Consider the following 22687-nt stretch of genomic DNA (forward strand, 5'->3'; position numbering starts at 1 on the left):
TTTGCTATGTTTTTGGTTAGTTTAATAGCTTTTTTTTTTCTTTTTTTTGGAGCTGGGGACCGAACCCAGGGCCTTGCGCTTGCTAGGCAAGCGCTCTACCACTGAGCTAAATCCCCAACCAGTTTAATAGCTTTTATCTTTAGAAAATTATTTTATTTTTTTAAAGTTTCTGTGTGTCAGTGTTGCAACATGTGTGCAGGTGATGTTGGAGGCCAGAAGAGGGTAATGAGGTCCCTTAGAGCTAGAGTTATAGGCAGTTTTGAGGTGTCCATCATCAGAACTGGTAGCCGTACTCTGATCCTTTGGAAGAGCAGCTAAGATTCCTAACTGCTAAGCCATTGCTTCAACTCCCATACTAGCTTATATCTTAATCGCATAATTTGATAAGGAATTTGTATTCAGAAATTGTTTATATTACTTAGTCATCTCTAATCATTTCACTGAACACCACACATGGTAGGTCCTCGGTAAAGGGTATTTTGTGTGCGTGCATTCGATGAGCAGAGCATCAGGTGTTTTCCTGTATCCATCTCCCTCATATTTTGAGAACAGTTCTCTTAATGAACTTGGAATAGTGAACAGTGATTGACTAGACTGGCTGGTCAGCAGACTTTTGAGATCTGCTTGTCTCTTTCTCCCATTTATGCTGGGGTTACTTTATCAAGTTTTATGTGGGTGCTGGGGACCTGAACCCAAACTCTCATAGCAACAGCCCACTGAGACATCTCACTAGAGATTGCCCCATCCCTGTTTAGCTGTCTTCAGACACACCAGAAGAGGGCATCAGATTTCACTACAGATGGTTGTGAGTCACTATGTGGTTGCTGGGAATTTAGGACCTCCGGAAGAGCAGTCAGTGCTCTTAACCACTGAGCCGCCTCTCCAGCCCCATGGATTCTTTTTTTTAAGACTGGAATTCTACATAATATTTCTTTAGTCCAGAAGGTAGGAATGCACTAAGTCCATCAGTAGGCTGATATGGTAGGAGAGTTCAGAAGTTCAGCCTTGCAGCCACAAAGCACTTGTTCCTCTGAAACCTCTCACTAGTGAAGAACTAAGCAGAGTTTCCACTGGGGAAGGTGCTTGCTCTGTGCATTTGTAAGACTCTCTGATTGGACTCACTTCATTAACTGAAGTGAGATATCAGGTAGTATCTCATTTGAGTTATTTTTTGATTAATATTTTATTGGTCCTGCTGATAATGAAAATTCTGAGCTCCTGGAGTTTGTGGCACATGTCTGTAATCTCAAAACTGGGATTGATGTGGAGGCTAAAATGGGGATCATGTTTTTAAGGCTTGGGCTGTGTGATGAGGCTTTGTCTCAAAAACAGAAACAAAATAGGGATAACTCAATGGGTAAAGCACTTGTCACACAAGCATGAGGACCTAAGTTCAGAGCTTATGCAAAGCCTGGCAGGATAACATGTGTGATTCTAATGCTTCTACTAAAGATAGAAGGCAGAAATAGAAGAATCCCTGAATGCTCTCAGGCCAGCCATCATGGAGTCTGTAGGAGCAAATGATTCCTTGTCTTGAACAAAGTAGAAGGTTGCCCTCATACACAGATCAAACAAGAAACAAAATACGGGTTGTTTTGACTTAGTTGGTAAAGTGCCTGTCATGCAAACATTTGAGGTTGGATCCCCAACACTCATGTAAAAGTCCAGCATGTGTTGTTAACCCCAGTACAGGGGTGGTAGAGATAAGGTGGATCCCTGAAGCTCATTGGCCAGCTGAGTCGATGAGTTCCTGTGTCTCAAAAGATGGTGAACTGAGCATGAGATACCCACCAGCAATCCCAGTAACTGGGAGGCAGAGGCAGGTCTTTCTCTCTGAAATGGAGGTCAGCTTGGTCTGTGTACTGAATTCCAGACTAGCTAAGAGCTATATAGTCATAGTGAGAGACTGTCTGTAAAATGGGAGAAAGGTGAGTAATTGAGGAAAGACAATGCTGGCCTCTAGCCTCCACTTGCACAAACATTGTGTACACGTCTGCATGCTCATTTGCACACACTCACATGAACAGATACATACCCCCCCCCCCAAAAAAAATGAAGAAAAGAAACAGGAAAACTTTAACCAGTCAGCTCTGTTTAAAGCAAGGGGACTGGACAGACGGCTCAACTGTTGAGAACACTTGCTGCTCTACCACAAGACCTGGTTTCAATCTCCAGCACCCACATTGCAGCTCAGAACTGTCTGTAACTGCAGTTACAGGGGACCTGGCACCCTCACACAGACATATATGCAGGCAAAACACAAATGCACATAAATAAATCTTAAAGCTGTAGATTGCTGGCAGACTTCTTTGGCAGCTCTTCTTCCTTTCTGTATTAAAGGAGTAATAATGTGTATGTTCTTTGAGTCAGTCTGAGTGCAGATTAATTTAGTAGACATCTTTTAATAAGTGATAGATAGAAATCTATTTTTTTTAAAGATTTATTTATTTAATTTATATAAGTACACTGTAGCTGTCTTCAGATACACCAGAAGAGGGCATCGGATCTCTTTACAGATGGTTGTGAGCCACCATGTGGTTGCTGGGAATTGAACTCAGGACCTCTGGAGAAGCAGTCAGTGCTCTTAACCACTGAGCCATCTCACCAGCCCATAAATCTCTGTTTTAAGAGAGTCCTACCATATATTTTAAATCAGTGGTTATTTTTACTTTCCTGATGGAATTATACCATAGATTCCAGAGTAATCTAGTAATTGTTTTATTAAGCAAATTGTGGTGACATTTCTGAAAGAGATTGGAGTAATTTTGTTAATTTCTGTAATATCACCGTTGTCTTTTTCTTTATAAATTTTGAAATGTTTTCTGAAATAAGATTATTTGCTTTTTTTTTTTTTTTTGGTTCTTTTTTTTTTTTGGAGCTGGGGACCGAACCCAGGGCCTTGCGCTTCCTAGGTAAGCGCTCTACCACTGAGCTAAATCCCCAGCCCCGATTATTTGCTTTTTAACTCTTTTATTCCAACTAATAGATTAGTTAAAAATAGGTATAGGGGGCTGGAGAGATGGTTCAGTGGTTAAGAGCACCGACTGCTCTTCCAGAGGTCATGAGTTCAATTCCCAGCAACTACATGGTGTCTCACAACCATCTGTAATGGGATCTGATACCCTCTTCTGGTGTGTCTGAAGACAGCTACAGTGTACTTGTATATGATAAATAAATAAATCTTTAAAAAAAATAAAAATAGGTATAACACATTCACATGTATAAGTATGTGAAGCCAGTAGTAAACTTCAGTATATTGACTTTTAATTTTAATATAATGAGACAAATGATAAACTTTGGCGACAAAAAAATCTTTAGAGTTGATAGCCCTGCTCCATCACTTACAGATCAGCTTTGCAACTAAAAATGGAAATTCCTGGTAAGAGACTATAAATACTTCAAACTATTGAGCTGCTTAAAATTATTTTAAGTTAAATATTAAATCATTTCGGGATAATGATACTAATATTGTTCAGCATTGTCTTTTTCTTATTCCAGGTATAGATCTAAAGGACTTTTACATTAGTTATAATAATGTCCCAAGCACTGTTCTAAAGAATATACATACATACATGTATATACATACATACAACAGTGATTTTTACATTAGTTATTATAATGTCCCAAGCACTGTTCTGAATATATGAAGAAATACTGTGTCTTCAGAAGCCCTTTGTAAGCAAATATTTAGGAAATGTGGTAGTTTAATTTCATTTGTTTTCTGTGACTTTTCAGTATAATTTTACATAGATCAGTTGTGGTATTTAGGGGTTCTAGATTTCTTTTTTTTTTTTTTTTTTTGGTTCTTTTTTTTTTTCCGGAGCTGGGGACCGAACCCAGGGCCTTGCGCTTCCTAGGTAAGCGCTCTACCACTGAGCTAAATCCCCAGCCCCTCTAGATTTCTTGCTGTGTAATTTTATGGTTACATACTCCACCTTGAGCTATCTGGAAGGTACTAGGATAACTTTTCAAATACTAATGTCAGAGCTTTCTAAAGTGGGAAGTTTTGTATTTACTTGATAGGATTCTAAACTGAACTTTCTATATAGTGGCCCCCTTGTCTGGTTTTATTTTTTCGTGGTTTGTTACCTGAAGTCAATCTTTGGTCTAAGATAATTCTTGACTTGGGATTATGACAGTAACTACGTGGTGGAACGTGCTTAGTGTGTGCAAGGGCCTAGGTCTCATTCTAGCAAGAATCCCTCTCTGCCCCTTAAACTTTTTTTGAGAGGGTTTTTGTATGTAGCTGTCCTAGAACTGCTTCTGTACACCAGGCTAGCCTCAAACTCAGAGACCTGCCTGCCTTTGCCTTCTGAGTGCTGGGATTAAAGCCACACACCTTGCTTGGTATATGCAAAGCCATACACCAAGCTTCCCCCACTCCCATTTTAAAATAAAATTCAGCTTAATTTTTTTAGACAAGGTCTCATGGACCTGAAGCTGCCCTTGAACTCTGATTTTCCTGCTTCAATATTCTGAGATTACAGATGTATACTATTATGCCTGACATTTTAAAGTTTTATTTCCCTCCCATTTTTGTCTTTTTGAAGATAATTATCTTCTAAAGTTTTATTATAATATTTTATTTTAATTATTCTATTTTCTATTAATCTCCTTATTGCCTAATTTATAAGGTAAGCTGTATCATAGGTTCATATAGGGCAAAACATAGTATATTCAAGTTTCTTCCCTCAACTTTAAGGTATTCACTAGAGTCTTGGATGTATATCCTGTGTGTAAAGGAGAGCTGCTGTTCTTTCTTTGAATTCGTTTTCAGAGTGTGTTGTACATTTTCTAAACCTGACGAATCTTCATTTTTAAGAGGTTTATGTTTGACCTTTGGCAGTTAGGCAAGCCTGGTGAGTAAAGTAAGTGAGTGTTTTTGGCCTCAAATGAGAGGCCATGTAATTCTAAAAGGTAAAGACTGGGGTTTCTTTGTGTGAGGCTTGCCTGTGAGAATCCTACAAGTGGTGTTCAGAGGCTTTGAGTCTTCATTGTATGAATAGGAGAAGAGAGCCTTGCTTTCTAAAATGACTCCCTTTATAAGACATCCTTGTTTTAGACCTGTTAAAATCATTGCTTAAGTACAGCTTGTTAAGCTTGTATTCTGGTTGAGTTTGGAAGTCTCTTGATGAACTGTTAGCCTGTACTAATATCAATGTGATATTTATTTGTAACCTTAAAAAATAATGTGTTAGTTTATGCTAGGTATGGTAGAACAGGACTGTAATCCCAACAGGCGGTTGAGGCAGGAGGATTGTAAGTTGGAGACCAGACAGGGCTTTATAGGGAGACCCTTTCTCAAACAGAAATGAAAAGGAAATGTTTTATGGTCTGTTGATGGCCAAATCTGTAAAGTAACAGATTAAACTTTAGTTACAAGGGTGAAATCTGTTTTCCAGACTCACTTACCAAGGGTTATTTGTGTAAGTTTTCTGCAGAAGATGAGAAGTTCAAGTAGAAAGATAAAATACATCTTAGCCAGACAGCATCTATTTATGTATGAACACTTTGGTATAGATTAGATTGTTTCTACTTTATAGATTTGAAGGGTCAGTTAGCTTCAGGTGTCAAGTGTCAAGATTCTTAAATTTACCTTAGAACTCAGTTGTTCAAGCCAGCACACTGATCGTTTTATCAACTATGTACATGGAATACATTTTTTCCCTAAGAAATACAATCAATCAATACTTTGTCATACTGGTATGAAGAATATCATTTTTAGATTTCAGGTTCTTTGTTTATTTTTTGAGATATAATTACATCATTTCCCACTTCCATTTCCTTCCAAGCCCTTCTATATACTCCTTCTTGTTCTCTTTCAGATTCATGGTCTCTTTTTTTCATTAAGTGTTGTTACACACATGTATGTACACACACACACACACACACACACACACAACGCATTTTCCTAAATACATAAATATACTGCTCAGTCTGTATAATGTTACTTATATGTATGTTCTCAGGGCTATCATTTGGCATTGGATAACCAATTGTTGTGTTCTTCCCTGGAGAAGACTATTTCACCAGATCTCAGCATTCCTTAGTTGCCTGAAGTTCATTCGTTCTTTCTTTCTTCCTTCCTTCCTTCCTTCCTTCCTTTCTTTCTTTCTTTCTTTTTTTTTTTAAAGATTTTATTTATTTATTATATATAAGTACACTGTAGCTGTCTTCAGAAACCAGAAGAGGGCATCAGATTGCATTACAGATGGCTGTGAGTCACCATGTGGTTGTTGGGAATTGAACTCAGGACCTCTTAACCGCTGAGCCATCTCTCCAGCCCCAGCTTGTAGTTCTTTGTGAGGCTTACTAGGATTTTCCCTGTTGAGTTTAGTGTGTCTAATGTCCTTGTTTAGTTCTTGTTTAAGGCAGTCATGTTGATGAGACTATAGGTATAGCTTTTGTTATTACTAGGAAACAAAATTTCATAGTGAATTCTCTTATCCTCTGGCTTTTACAATCTTTCTGTCTCCTCTTCCACACGAATACCTTGATAGTCGTAAGTAGCAGCTCTTTAATAGTTCTTAAGACCCATTCAACCAAAAAGAAATTATACCTGGCACAAGAAACCTAGACGACTACCCGGGGCTAGTGAGGTTGTGTGTCTTAGAGGGAGGAGAACTTACGATTTCCACTTTGCTAAACCAGCATAATCTCATTTAGACGTTGATGGTTGTAGAGATTCATTAAATGTCTACATGGGAGACTAACAGTAGCTGCTGTAAGCTACTTAGAAATTGAGTTAGACAGGTAGATAGTTACCTGTGTCTGACTGTGATGGTCTCTTGTAGGTTTAGGTAAGGAATGCTATGTTTTAAAGTCTTTTATTTTTTACTTTTGGAATACTAGTGATTAAGCCCAGCATTTTATACATACCAGGCAGGCCTTGTACCATGGTGTGTTGTTGTTGTTGTTGTTTTTTGGTGTGTGTGGGGTGTGTGTGTGTGTGTGTGTGTGTGTGTGTGCATGTATGTACCAGGTACACGATGCATGTAGAGATCAGAGGACAACTTTGGGTGTCAGTCTTTAACCTTGTTTGAGACAGGGTCTCTTATTCACTGCTGTGTACACCAGGTAGTTGGCCTGCAAGGTTCAGGAAATTCTTTGGTCTCAACCTTCTATTTCCCCTTTAGGGTACATCAGGGTTACAGAAGTACATATGACAACATCTGGCTTTATGAGGGTTCTGGGGTTCCAAACTCAGGCTGTTAGGCTCAAATGATAAGTGCTTAGATCCACTGAGCCATCTCCCCAGCACATCTCTGTTCCTCCTCCTCCTCCTCCTCTTCCCTCCTCCCTCCCTCCCTTTCTATGATTACACAGGTGGGTGCCACCAGGCCTTGCAGGAATACTTAATTTTTTTCTTTCTGCCACAGTTGTACATGAGATATTCTAAATGTACTTTGATAAGATTAGACATTATCAATGTCTTTTCTGTAGGAACTTGTCTCATGATTAGGTTAACTAACATTTTTGAGGTTAGATTCTAAATCAATTTGACAGTAAGCATAAAAATTTGGAGAGATTGGGTGTAGCTCAGTAGTAGAGCTTGCTTAACATGCTGGAGGCCCATGCTTAGTTAGGTTTCTCAGTAACACGTGCACATTGTTCAGGCTAGTTTTATGTCAGTTTGACACAATCCATAGTTAGCTTGGAGGAGAACCCTCAGTTGAGAAATTTCTCCATAAGACTGGGCCGTAGGTAAGTTTGTAGGGTGTTTTCTTAAGATTTGATATTTGAGGGCCCAGCCCATTTTAAATGTGGCCATCCCTGAGCTGGTGGTCCTGGTTTCTATAAGAAAGCAGGTTGAACAAGCCATGAGGAGCAAGCCAGTAGGCAGCATCCCTCCATTGCTCATGCTTCTAGGTTCCTGCCAAGTTTAAATTCCTGTCTTAGTTTCCTCTATGGGCTGTGATTCAGGATATGTAAGTGAAATAAACCTTTTCCTCTTAAAGTTACTTTGGTCATGGTGTTTCATCACAGCAGTAGTAGCCCTAACACAGACAGACAGACAGACAGACAGAAAGACAGACAGACACACACACACATTCCACACAACACATAAATAGAGTGCTGGGGTGTGTTTACATATCATAGCTGGGGTTCAGACCCCAATATAGAAAGAAAAATAAAAAAATGTATGATTAAAAAGAAAAGGTTGGGGATTTAGCTCAGTGGTAGAGCGCTTGCCTAGCAAACGCAAGGCCCTGGGTTCGGTCCCCAGCTCCGAAAAATAGAAAAAAAAAAGAAAAGGAAAATAGTGAGGTAGGTAAAGGATCAAAGAGAGACTGAGGAGATGCTAAAGAAAGAATGAAATTCCAGGTCATAATTAAGAGCTAGTGGAGTGCAAAATTAGTGATCATGTGAAGTAACAGGGATAATCTAGAAATGTGCAGTTTGTGTTCAGGGGAGGAGGGAAGATGAGAAATGACTTCATGTACAATTTTGGCTACTGTCACATCAGATTTTAAAAACAGGATATATATATACACACACACATATATATGTATATATATACACACATGTATGTATGTATGTATGTATGTATGTATGTATGTATGTTCTGTTTATAGTACTGGTTTTGTGATCAACCCCAGAGTAGTTAATATAGGACAAACAAAAAGACAAAAAGAGTGCCACATACGACTCTTAAAATTCTAATTGGGGAGACAGGAAACAGTTCCTTAACTGTATTGAACCGAAACAAGGGAGATAGACTGACTACTGGTTCAAAGACAAGCCTCATTTCAAGAGCTTGTTTTTCCAAATAAGCACATGAGGATGAGAAACATGAAATACACTACAGAAGGCAGAGCCTAAAAGCAGGCAAGAGAAAGGTATCTTGGAGGAGATCAGGTTTAAGTGCTACATACTTCCCTTTGTGCAAAATGTACATGAGTGTCCTTTGAAGTGCCATTGTAGAGTGACTACAGTAAAATTTGTCATGTTACTGATTTGTCTGGAAATGAGTCTGTGGTTTACTAAGTTTAGTCTGAGGACTTCACGAAGATAGTTAGTCAGCAAGTTTTATATGCTGGATTTGAATTGGCAGGAAGGAGGAGGATGGTATTCCAGACTCGGGCAATGCAAACCTGCAAACTGAAGATACTGAGATTGGGACACACTTGTGTGATGGATGGGCCTGAGAAGACCTGTATGACACAGTATGGACTGTGAAGGAGCTAAGATTAAGATTAACAGCCAGTAGTGCTCACACTGCGGAATTTACACTTGATCTTGTCAACTTTGGGGAGACATTGAAAGTTTATGAATTAGGTAGTGACATGATATGTTTGAAATTGTAGACTGTTATTAATGAAGTGGAGGGTTAAAAGGAGTTTTTTATTTTGTTTAAACAAATCTTACTGTTGTATTTTATGTGTATGAGTGCTTTGCTTGCTTATATGTCTGTACATCTCTTATGTGCCTTGTGGTAAGAAGAGGGCATAGGATCCCCTGGAATTAGTGTAACAGATGGTTGTGAGCCATCATGTAGGTGCTGGGAACCAAACCTGGGCCCTCTGGAGGAGCAGCCAGTGGTCTTAACTTCTGAGCCATCTCTTCAGTCCCCGTACCCCTCCCCCTCTCACAGTTTTGCTGTTTAGTCCTTGGTGGCCTGCTGTTTGCAGTGTAGCATAGGCTGGCCTCAAACTTGCAACAATATTTTTGCTTTAGCCTCATAAGTGCTGGGATTACAAGCACATGCCACCATGCTCAGTTCCAGTTAAAGTTTTTTGTTTGTTTGTTTGTTTGTTTGTTGGTTGGTTTGTTTTAAAGAAATTGTAATGTAAGAGAGCAAGGTATGGATGAGTTATGGGAAGAATTAGGGAGATGGATAGATTAAATGATGTACTTACATATTTAATAGCTATATTAAAAAATTTAAGTGTGAATACTACTGAGGCATGAACTTAGGGGTTGAGTGGAAAAATAAAAATGGGATATATTGGAGGATTCAGTGGATAAGAGGACCTGAGTGACAAAAAGAATTAAGTGTGACCTCTGACACCTGCAACCCCACAACTGAGCAGAAGGCACAAAGCTTAGCAGAAAACCGGCAAGGACCAGGTTCAGTGAGGGACAGCATGTGAAGAAATGAAGGCAGAGAGTGACAAAGCAGGACACCCAACATTCACCTCTGGTTTCTATGCACCATTGCTTACCCATGTACACATGTGTGCGTGTCCTTGTGCATGAGGAAATATACATAAACACAGGAATGTAGTGGAGAGGTTTTGTTGAGGGTAGAGATAGGACTAAATGGCATAAATGAAAAAGGATAAAATAAAAATTTGAGGTTGAGCAAACTGAGAATTATTTGTGATTACTTCTTTGTTGTGGATAATTTTGGCTGCCTGCTTTGTGCTCCTTACTGGTCACATGTGGGCACACCCCCAGGACTGTCCTGGACCGGAGAATAGAAAACACACACACACACACACACACACACACACACTCTCTCTCTCTCTCTCTCTCTCTCTCTCTCTCTCTCTCTCTCTCTCTCTCTCTCTCTCTCTCTCATGCCAGTTATTCTTAAAAACCACCGGGCACTCCACTCCTAAATCTTCCCCTGGTACCCTAGGCCCAGCCGGGAATCTCGCATGGCTGGTTGACTGCTCATACTCCTCTCCTCTCCCCTACCCCCCATTCTCTTTGTGCCCTACCCGTGCCAATGCTCAGTGTCCCGCCCCATGCTCAGCCATTGGCCACTGGCAAATTTATTGATCAAAAACCAATTAAGGGCAAGGACCTTCAGCATCAGAAAACACAGATTCCAGATTAAATCAAAGCATCAGAGCCGCCCCTGCTACATTACTTAACTGAAGTTATTATTTCATACTCTTTGCTGGGGCTCTCACTATGTGTCCCTCTCTGTGTCCTCTCTGTGTCCCTGATCTTCCTGCCACCCTTTCCTCATGGCTGTTGTAGTTACAGCCATAACACTTGGCTTCTGGTGTTCCCCCTACCCCCAGCTCCCCCCCTTTTTTTTCCGGAGCTGGGGACCGAACCCAGGGCCAGCGCTCTACCACTGAGCTAAATCCCCAACCCCGCCCCCCCAGCTCCCCTTAAGAAAGTTTATTAGGTTATTTACAATTGCCCTGGGGTTAATCTGGAAATAAAAGGTTTTGTTTATATTTGTTCCATTTATTGTTATTTGTGATCTTAACGATTGGACCTAGGGCTCACAGGTGCTAGGTAAGTATTCTTACCACTGAGCTAGATCCTCAGCTTAAAAAGAGTTATTTAAAAACAATCTGTGTATTTATCTGTGTCAGTGTGTACACATGAATGCGCATATCCTTGGAGATCAGAAGAAGGCTTTGGGTCCCTGGAGCTGAAGTTAGAGGTGGTAGTGAGCCATCTGATGTGGATGCTGGGACCTAGACCTCAGGTCTCTGTAAAGGTAGTATGTGCTCTTTTTTTTTTTTTTTTTTTTTTTTTCTCGGAGCTGGGGACCGAACCCAGGGCCTTGCGCTTCCTAGGCAAGCGCTCTACCACTGAGCTAAATCCCCAACCCCAAGAGATATATGTTTTTTAAAAGTGCATTTCAAATTTCTAAATACTATATGTTTAGTTATAAAAATACCTTAATCAATGCCATATATATATTTAAAATATGTCTATATATATTGTGTGTGAGTGGAAATCAGAGGACTACTTATGGGCGTTGGTTCTTTTCCTTCCACTATGTGGATTCTGTGTATTGGACTCAGGTCATAAGGCCTGGTGGCAAATGCCTTTACCCGTTAAACCATCTGGCAGACCCATTAAATTTATCTTTATTTTTTCAGTTCAGTTTTTCAATCCTCCTGCTTTTTTAGCTTCCTGAGTGCTGGGATTATAGGAGTAAGTGACCTGCCATATTTAATCATGTTTTTATTTTGAAATGCTGTCTTGCAGTGTTGGTATAGGGTAGTGAGAATAAAGTAGAATTTATCTAGGCATGGTGGCTCATCCCTGTGAAATAGTACTTGGGAAGCTGATACAGGAGGATAGCAGTGAGTTTGAAGCTAGTCTAGACTCCATTCAAATTCTAGACCAATCTGGGCTAGAAAATAAAGCATAGATATCAAATATCGGTTGGACGTTTAATTAGGTTATTAGCTTGAATCCATGTGCCATAATATTCTAACATGATATACATCACATGTGTATTAATTTAGTAGCATACCCAAATGTATTAACCTGATGGGTTGAGTTTGAATTCCAGCTTTGCCAAGTAATATTTGTGTAAACTTGGAAAAAGATTTACATTTCTCTGGACCATAGTTTATTTATTGGAAAAAGGACAGCAGTATCTGTCTCATAGGCTTAGTGTGAGGAATTAACATGTTTATGCAAAGGTTTAGAATGCCATGCAGTAAAGAGTAAATATTAGAGTTATTACTTTATGCTTTTTTGCTTTCAGAGTACTTTAGCATTCTGTGAAAGAGATAGGGTCTAGATTCTATTTAGTCCTATTTTGCAAAATCAATCAATCAATCAATCAATAAAATCAATGAAGAAGAACAAAATGAAAAGGAATAAAATTTAAATGATTCTTAAACTCTGAATGTTGGCTGGGGGAGGTTTGGAATGAGTTCTGTAGTAGGTAGTTCTCTTGTAATAAGCAAGAATAATTTATTACTGCCCCTTCCCCTTCCCCCTTCAGGCTGGTAGAAGATGACCTTGAACTTCTGATCCTTCTACCTCTACTTATGTGCCAAGTACACATGTGCCACTATGCTCAGTTTATGTACTGTAGAGAATGGTACAGGGCTTTATGGGTGCTATGTTGGCACTCTACTAACAGAGCTAGGTCCCCAATTTTTAATTTGTGCAATTTTGAATGAGAGGGAAGATCATTCCTGGCTATTCTTGCTATTTGATTTTTTTCCTACTTTCTTAGGAGGTGTGGGGAAGATGTTGTGTTATTCCTATGTCCTATTATTATAGTGAACTGTGAAGGAGCATTTGAAGGATTTTGAATTTTCTGGGAACTGGGAAAACAGCTTACCTGGAGAAAGGGGTAAAATGAGTGGGAGATGAGCACTACTTACTACTAGAATGCTGTTGTGTGTTTCTTGTTAACTCCTGGATGGCTTGAACTGAATCCCACTCTTGTCACTTTTTTGCAGCCCCTTTGAACTATAGGATCCAAGAACTTCTAAGCCTGCCCTCCCACTGCCTCTCCTTCCTACTCTTTCCTTTCTTCCTCCTCTTCTCTTTCTCTTTGTCCCTCTCTTTCTTTCCTTCCTTCTTTGTTCTGCTCGGTCCCTCTCAGGTGCCCTTGTAAAGCCTGAGGAGAGTTCTAGGGCTTGTCCAGCTGGAGCCGTCTCTTGTGTCCTGTACAATGTCTTCAGGAGATGTATGTGTTTATAAGTAGTCTACACACTAGGGTGTGTAAGAATCAAAACACATTGGATTAGGTTGACAATAATTGAGGGCAGGTGAAATATATTTAGTGGAAGACATAGCTTTAGTGTTGGGAGCTCTGGATTTAATCTCAGTTTTGCTTTTTAATGCCAAATTTTAAGGGAAATTTTAGCTTTCTTTTTTTTTTCTTTTCTTTTTTTTCGGAGCTGGGGACCGAACCCAGGGCCTTGCGCTTACTAGGCAAGCACTCTACCACTGAGCTAAATCCCCAATCTGAAATTTTAGCTTTCTTGAACCCATTTTCTGACCTGCAAACCAGAATCCTACCTTTACCTGGTTCTTATGGTTGTTGGCAGAATTAAATATGGTAATAAGTTTATGATCTCCAGCAGAGATCATGGGTATAGTCATGTGAACTTTAATTTAATGAATTTTCAGATGTTGAATTTCGTGTTAAAATTGGTGTATTGTATTTGTGTCAGGTATAATGTAAAATTAAATGAATGTAGAGAGACAAGTAGATTGGCACACATGGGTTTTTATCCACCATGGCACTTTTTCCCAAGACGGTTTCTCTGTGTAGCCCCGGCTGGCCTGGAACTCAGAGATCTGCCTGCCTCTGCCTCCCTAGTGCTGGGATTAAAAGCATGAGCCACCACTGTCCAGCTCACTATAGCATATTTTATGGTTAAAAAAAAAGAGCTCAGCACTTCTGCCCAGCTGAAATAATATAGTGTGGCCTCTAGTGTTTTTAAGAAACAAAATGTCTTGTTTAGAGTTTCTGTGCTGCAATGAAACCCATGAGCAAATAACTTGGAGAGGAGCCTTCACCCCCATCTTAAACCACAGCCCACTGAGGGGGTCAAGGCAGGAACTGGATGGGAACCTAGAGGCAGGAGCTGATTCAAAGACCATGGAGGAGTGCTGTTTACTGGCTTGCTCTTGATGACTAGCTTAGCCTGCGTTTTTATTTTAAAGCTTTTTATTGACTCTTTGTGAATTTCATATAATGCGCCCCAATCCCACTCATCGCCCTGTCCCTTCTTATCCTTGCGATTTCTGAGCCAAAGGAAAAGAAAGAATTAAAACAAAAAACAACCCCCTTTCTCCCAACCATCTTGTCTTGGAAGCTGTAATGTGTCAGAGCGTGTCACACAGTATACCCTTTTGTCCATACATCTTTACTTGCAAACATTCATTGCAGTGAGTCATTGGTCTGTTTTGAGGCCTTTGACTCTGCTACACTATCAATACTATATCCTCACAGGCATTCCTCTCCAATATCCTGTTGTCTTTTGTCATAGAGATCCTGCAACTTAGAATCTGCAGGACCAGCCTGATCACGTGCTCTAGCAGTTCATGAGATACATGTTGGGATGGACCAACTTAAAGCCTCGGATCTGGGCCTGGGAGGTAGCTGAGTTGGTCAGTCCACTAGTCTTCCTTGCCTGCACCACCAGGGCAAGTTCGTTCCAGGACTCTGTCTAGTTCACCCAGTGCAGAAGCTGGTTTGGGGCTTGCCTACACCTTCACCACTAGGGCCAACTCTGCTGTTCTGTACAGGTTGGGTGCAGGGCTGCTCTCTTTAGTTTTGCAGCCGGTGAGGAATAGGGCCAGCTTTCTGGCTATCATGACCTTGGGGGGGGGGTAGGGGAAAAGAGGGAGGAGGAGGAGGAAGAAGAGAAAGAGGAAGAAGGAGGGCATCTCTCCCTCATACCACCTTGAGACTGGCTCACCTGTACTCCCCACCACCAGGGTCAGCTCTACTGTGCTCCCTGGCAAGGTACTGGGCATGCTCTCCCACTCTCAGGCCTTTGGGGCCAGATCTCCCTCAGCAAGGTGGAGTAGCCTGCTTTCTTTCCCCCTCTTCCTGCCTCTTTTTTCCTCATCCTCTTCTTTTGAGACAGGGTCTCTGTGTAGTCTAGCTGTTTTGGAACTTGGATCCTTGGATGTTTCTGCTTTGCAAGTGCTGAGATTGAAGGTGCAGGGTGCTACCCATGTCACTATGCCTGGCTTGTTTGTTTGTTTTTTTTTTTTTTTTGTTCTTCCTCCCCTTGAGACAGGATCTCACTATGTGACTCTGGCTGTCCCAATCTTGCTCAGTAAACTAGGCTGGCCTGAAATTCAGAGATCTGCCTGCCACTTGTGCCTCCTGAGTGCTAGGTTTAAAGGTACATGCTACAGTGCCTAGCTTTTCCCTTATCCTCCCCAACTCCCTTTCTTTTCTTCTTTTTCCACTCCTCCAGTCCTCTTGTGCCAGGTATCAAATTGAGGGCTTCATGCTAGGCAAGTGTTCTACCATTGAGCTACATCCCCTTTTCTTCTTCTTGAGGTACAATCTTGTCTGACCCCAGATTACTCTATAGCCCAAGTAGGACTTGAATTTGGAATCTTCCTGCCTTCTCAGCAGCTAGAGCAGGCCTTGTTGCGGTGGCCTTTTAAAGTATATTCTCAGAGTTGTGCAACTGTTACTACTGTTTAATTTCAGAAAATTTTTATCACCTGAAAAGGAAATCACATGCCCGCTAGCGGCCAGTCTCTATTCTGGGTCTCACTGTTGAATTATAAATACTTTCTGTCCCCGTGGATTTTGCCTACATTGGACATTTCATATCAGCGTCTGCTCCTTTTCCTTCTTTCAACTCAGGCTTGATAGTGTCTGACCTCTTTTACTAAGTCTTCTTTTAATTTTGGGTGTTTTAAAATTTTAGTTGGTTTGTGATAGGGTCTTATGTAGCCCACGCTGGTCTTAAAACTTGATTTGTGGCTGAAGATGACCTTGGGCTCCTGATCCTCTTTCCCTTTACCTCCTAGTACTGGGTTTACAAGGGTGGGCCACTGAACTCGACACTACTCTAGCGGTTTAAAAGGTTTTCTTTCATGTTGCAGTATGTGTTGGTACTTCCTTTTAGAGTGTTGTCCACCCCCCACCTTCCCCCCACACACACTTTGGACAGAATCTTGCTATACAGTATAGCACTAATTGACCTAGAACTATGTAATTATGCCAACCTCAAATTTGTAATCCTCCCATCTCTCTTTCCTGGGTTCTGAGATCATAGGCATGCCTGTTGAAAATTCCAATTTTGTTTCTCGTTCATTTGGGTTGTTCTTACTTTTTGTCTGTTAGGAACTTTCCATCTCTTGGGTAAATACCTAGAGTAGAGAGATACAGGGTCATGCAGTCCCTCTACTTAGTGTTTTGAGGACCTGCTGCCAACCTTCCTGGTGTTTTTAGCATTTTTATTTCACATCCTAATAGTACATGGATTTCCATTTTTTCCGTATTGTCTAATGCATGTCTTTTTTATAGCCACACTAGTGGAGGTAAAGTGGTTTTGATTGCATTTACTTTTTTACTAATGATATTTAGCTAGCTTGTTTTCTTCCTTTCTCCCTTCCTGTCTGTTTGGCAAAATCTTCCTATTTAGCTTACTCAGGCTGGCCTCAGACTTACCACAATCATATATTAACATGGCCTCCAATCATATATCTTGAAGCTTCTAAAGTGAAGCAGTTGGATAAATAGTAGAATGTTCATAACCCTTTCATACATGTTAGTAGTTCTCACGGGTTTGTGGAATCCTTAAGGTCCCAAAAGGGATAACAAAAAACTTTTATTAATGCCAATACATTAATATTTGTACTAGTGTTACAAAAGCTAATGGCCAATAACGTTGCCTATGCCTTAGCCCACATCAAGAAAGCAGCATTTAATTGTGTTGGTGAGAATTATGCTCATCACACATGTTGAAAAGCAAGAACACTAGTTTTACTTTCAAATGTTCTTGATGAAGCACTAAAAACATCAGGTTTATTATTATATTGATCCTTGAGTACATGTATTTAGTATGATGGGAAGCGTATGTGAAGTCTTTGTGCCCATGTTTAATTAATACATGAAGAAGAGCATTGCCGCACTGGTTTGAGTTACTAGCTGAGGTAACATTGTCTTTTCAGGAAGCACCAGTTCCTTTTGAAAGGATGATTGATAGTTAAACTAAGTTCAGACTTAGGCCTTTGGTTAACATCATCTTGAAAATAAGTGAAATGTAGCTTGTCACCGTAAAGAAAACTGATGGTATTTATTTTCAGGGATATGGTTTTTCCAAGGAAAAATTAGAATTAAAGGTGACTTTTATTTCTTGGAGTTTGGCAGTATATCCAACTTAGACTTGTTTTTAAATGACATTGGCAATATATTAACAGTATTTTTTGATACTGACAATGGAATACACTGTGAAAGTTGTTTGTTTGTTTGCTGGAGCAGGGCTTTCCCCCATCAGCTGCAGGATGCTCTAGTGCAGATGTAGCCCAGGGCACGTGGTTGTAGGAGCAGCAGCTTCCTCACAGGAGGTGCAAGTGCTTCTGGAGCCCATGCTGGTACAGGAGCCACCAACATGCTGACGGATCCATTTTAAATCCTCATCATCCAGAGAGTCAAAGCAAGTGGTAAAGAGATAATTTGGCGGGTAGGAGGCATTTTCCAGTGCTGTCTTAAATTTGGGATTATTGAATGTCTTTATGACTGGCTGGCTTTTTTATAATTTGCTATAGAAGAATAAGCCCAGCACTAGGCATATGCTGATAGTGTTTGTTGACTCCCCCTAAGGAGAATCCCCCAAATTTGATTTAATAGAGCTGGCAACAGATGTCTCAAGTGGGTAAAACCGTAACATGAAAGGGAATTATTGTCTGGTTATAGAGGAATGTAGTCCCCCTCGTCTTCCCTCCCCAGTATGTGGTAAGGCTGTTGTTGAAAATGCTGCTTAAAATAAAACAGTATATGATTAGATCTATATCCTAGTCTTGACTATCAAGAGACCCTGTGGTGCTGTTAGAGAGGTATTATTGACCAAAAAAAGTTGATAAGTAAACCATATCCTTTCTGAAGGACAAACTGTTGGAATTTAAGAATCTTATGTCAGTATTTCCACTGTGGTGAGGCTGTAATGAGGGCCTTTGTGGTGTATTAGGCTTTTGTTCTACTATCAGTAGAACAGTGCACACTTGCTATGTTCACATAATGCTATCTGTAATGGTGGGTTTTTTTGGGGGGGTATTGTCAAATTTGAATTTTAGGGTGCTATTGTTAGATGGAAAAGTAAGAGAATTTATCACTATTTAATAATTTAGACCTAGGTTTTATTTTATATCTCCCTTTTAGTACAATACCTAGATTGGCTTAATTTATAGCCAAATTCCCCTCTGGCTTGGTGGCATATACCTCTACCTCCCAGCACTGAGGACATTGAGGTGGCAGGATTGCTTAAGTTCATAAGTTCAGGGCCATCCTGAGTAACATTCAGACTGTATCTCAAGCAACAAAGCCATCACAAAACACTCCCTCCCGTTTTCGTAATAATGGATTATGTTAAGTCCAATTTTGGAAGCTGTTTTCTCTTACTTCTTACTATTTAAAGAGAGTTTTGTGAGTTTGAGTCTTATCTCCCTCCCTCCCTCTTCCTTTCCTTTCTTCCTTTTCCTTGTTTCATTTTTTGAGAAGTTTCATGGTGCAGCCCAGGTTGCTGGGCTTTTCTCTACTCCTCATCACCCAAAAGTAAAATAGAACTGAAGTCTGGTCCAAAACACCACTCTGAGTTTGTATTGAAGCGGTCATGACTGATTCAATGAACGTTCGTTAGGTGTCTTCTTCTGCCAGTCTTAGTGGGAAGGAGAGTAGTTTGGTGGTTAAAATATTTAAGTAAAAAGAAGCGAAAATTTAAATTCCAATCTGAACTCGAATCTCAGCCATGTTACTAGTTGCAAATTGTTAAACCTCTTAGAGGTTTGATTTTCTGGTCTCTAAAACGAGGAGAGTATTATCAAACTTTTTTTTTTTTTAAAGACAGGGTTTCTATGTAACCCAGACTAGCCTCAAACTCATTACATAGGCCATGTTGGTCTCAAATTCACAGAAATCCACCTATCTATCTCTGCTTCCTGAGTGCTGGGATTAAAGGTATGCCCTACACTATACCTGGTCAGAATTTTTATTTATTTCTGTGTGTGTGTATGTGTGTGCATGCACACATACTTGCCTGCCTGCCTGTCTGTGGGTGGGTATGTGTATGTAAGTACAGGTACCTGTGGAGACCAGAGGAGGGGTCATCCTTTGGAGCTGGAGTTACAGTTGGTTGTGAGCTGGACTCTGGAAGAGTACACACTCTTAATCACCGAGCTGTCTCTCCAGTCCCAGGATCATTTTGAGGAATAAAGTGATACATAGAAAGGCCTTAGTGTGTGCTTGTAGGGTATTTCTGGTCACAGATGACTAAAGACAAATACATGGTGTGCTGGCTAGTTATGTGTCAGCTCGACACAGCTAGAGTCATCTGAAAGGAGAAAATGCCTCTGTAAGATCTGGCTGGAAGGCATTTTTTTAGTGATCGATGGAGAAAAGGCATAGCCCATTGTAAGCGGTGCCATCTCTGTGCTGGTGGTCCTGAATTCTATAAGAAAGCAGGCCAAACATACTATGAGGAGCAAGCCAGTGACCAGCACTACTCCATGGCCCCTTCATCAGCTCTTGCCCCCAGGTTCCTGCCCTTTTTGAGTTCTTGTCCTGACTTCCTTCAGTGATGAACAGAAATGTAGAAGTGTTAGCTGAATAATCCCTTTCTTCCCCAGATTGCTTTGGCCATGGGGTTCCATGACAGCAATAGTAACCCTAACTCCAGGACACGTAGTTGATGTTAGTTACGTCTGGGCAGGCCCATTGCAGGACAGAATGTAGCAATCTTTGTTGTGGTATTGTTGAAACTTGCAGCTCTCACATTGGTGTTCCCAGCATTGTGTTTGGCTTCTCATACAGTAGGAGCCAGGTCATTCTTGTGGAATGTAAGTTCTTTGAAAACAGCTGTAGGTTGGATCTTTAAACCTCTGTTGTAGTTAGTTCAGCTGGGGAGAAAACTGTATTACCATAGAGTACTGAAAAGTCAGGTGGCAGAGTGCTTCTCTAGGATGGTCCCTAGATTTACTTTGTTGAAGGTGGTCACCATCAAAAGCAGGAAAGTAACTGCCTAGAGTTTAGCCAACAAATGAGTGAGGCCAATAAGACCATATTTTGCTTTCTGAAGTAGTCTCATATTCCAGGTACCGTTTGAGGGTTCTCAGAATAAACTAGTACAAGCTTTCAGTTTCTATACCATTCATTCTCTGGCCTCCATGGCTCTGCAGATTCTGCATTATGCTTCTTGGGTGGTCTCAGGCTAAGATAACTTTTTTGGAAATTTTTCCAAGAGTATAAATTTTATAGCTAATCTAGTTTTAGTTTTGCTTTTTAAAGAGATGGTAAAATGTTAAAAGAGCCACAGGGGCTAAGATTGTAGCTCAGTCAGTAGAGAGCTTGCCTAATATTAACGTGGCCCTGGATTTATCCCAACATAACATAACATAAACTGGATATGGCATGCACACTGTAATCCCAACACTTGAGGAGAGGCAGGAGGATTAGAAGTTCAGGTCAGTCTTGACTTCATAGTGAGTCTGAGGCTTGCTTGAGCTATATGAGATCCTGTTTAAAACAAAACAAAAGCAGAAACAAACACCATAAAAATAACAACAAAAAGATGTGAAAAGACTACTCTAAACTTGGATCTGTAGGAAGTGCATTAATGTATGTCCCAAGTGACTGTTGTAGTAACAAATACCTTGTTGGGTCTTTATAGGGTGGCACAGCATTCTGGCATTTTTTCTGATGCCAGTTGCAAAGAACAAGGAAGTCTAGCAGCTTTTGCTTTGGGAAGGAGTGGTGACTTCCCACTGAGCCTGAGATACAAAGAGCATGGCTTTCTAGTTCCCTGTAATTACTGCTTCTCAGTAGAGCCTCCCTGTGTGTGATTGGGAAAATCTGCAATTCAAACTTGTTTGGCTTTAACTATGGGAGTTTATTTTCAACACACAAGTCACTTCAACTCGGGATAGCTTCATGCTTCTTGTAGAACACCAGAGCTACTTGGATACATCGACTCTAGAATAAACATAATGGCTGTGTTCTAAAGTTATATAGGACACTCTGGCTCTATGCTGGACACTGCTTTTGCTCTGTATTCTTCTAGGTGGGTGGAGTGCTTTCCATTCCTTTCTTAATAGAAAACATTTAGCTGACTTCTGATCATGCCCTGTCTTGTCTTTCAGTTTTCCTTGGCACTTCATTCTGGTTGGCTATAGCTCAGCTCTTCCAGTTGTGACTCCACACAAGGCATGAGCCACAGCTTGGTACAGTTGGTTAATGGGAGATAAACTTAAAAGGCAAGAGGAGGGAAGGCATGTAAGACTGTTGTTCTGCTCACAGGCTAGCATTAGGATGAGCAGTAGGGGAAATGTGGATTCGTAGATTCAGTAACACTATCTCTATAGATAAATTATTTGGGCAAATAGAATTTGGGGTTGCTGACATGGCAGAAATACTTGGAGAATGCTTCTGTTTTGATGAAGTTATTTTTAGTTTGTAGAAAAAGTAGTTTCATCATCATACTGGAATCTTGCAGTCATGTTTGTAACTCAAACTAATCGGCTTATGTGCCAGAGAAGTGTCAGGTGGCACACTCGTTTCCTCCTGAGTTTGAGTACTGCTTGGCTTAACTCCTGTGGTGCTGTGACTGGGCTTGGGGCATTGCTAGGGGGTGTCATGGATGACAAAGGTGAGCTGCTGCTGGTTCAGGTGCTGGCCTGAGGAGAGAACAAGTACGCTGTGCTCTGTTCCATTGTATTCACTGGGCTGCACTGGCTGCCATAGGTGCTGGGTATGGTGTGTAAAGCCTATGCATGCTAGGCATATTTTGGTAAAACTGTTTTAGAACCTAGTTTGTTTGACCCAGTTGCCCAGTCTCTTGGTTCTTGTCCTAGATATTTTATTTCCCACAAGTGGTTTTTAATGGATTTTAAGTTCCCAGTTATCATTCATGTGCCACACTTCCATTGAGTGCTATTTAAATGGATGTGCCCAATGTAGGTGTTAGCACTCTTGATTGTCTTTTTTCCTTAGTGTTTCTTATGTTATTCATTGAAAAATATCTGGCTAAGTACTTAAACCAATTTTAATTTTAAAATTTGGAAAACACTATTTAAATTATCAAGTCAGAAAGATGTGGTTTGTGGCTTAGTTTTGATTTAGGTACTTTATGGTACAGGCAAGAATGTAGACTCTTGAAGATATCATTTCCACTCTTTGAAGAAGCTTAAATGGTCAGGAGAAAACAGTAGACTTAAATAAAAGAAGTGTCCTCTCAACAGTTGACTTACTGAGGGCTGGTGGGAGTGTACCTTCCTGTTAGAACATGTCTTGCCCTGATTTCTCTAGCTTTATACATAATAGAAGCTTTTG

The 22687-nt window shown here is 40.5% G+C and overlaps 1 protein-coding gene and 1 pseudogene across 4 annotated transcripts in view; both read left to right on the forward strand.

Moving 5' to 3' along the window:
* The window catches only part of Luzp1 (leucine zipper protein 1), a 75502-nt gene that overhangs the window by 7288 nt on the left and 45527 nt on the right, over positions 1 to 22687 (forward strand). The gene's annotated exons all lie outside the window — the stretch shown is intronic.
* The window catches only part of LOC134487017 (aminoacyl tRNA synthase complex-interacting multifunctional protein 1-like), a 34697-nt pseudogene continuing 12010 nt past the window's right edge, over positions 1 to 22687 (forward strand).

Source organism: Rattus norvegicus, chromosome 5 (assembly GCF_036323735.1).
Source record: "Rattus norvegicus strain BN/NHsdMcwi chromosome 5, GRCr8, whole genome shotgun sequence".
Lineage (NCBI taxonomy): Eukaryota > Metazoa > Chordata > Mammalia > Rodentia > Muridae > Rattus > Rattus norvegicus.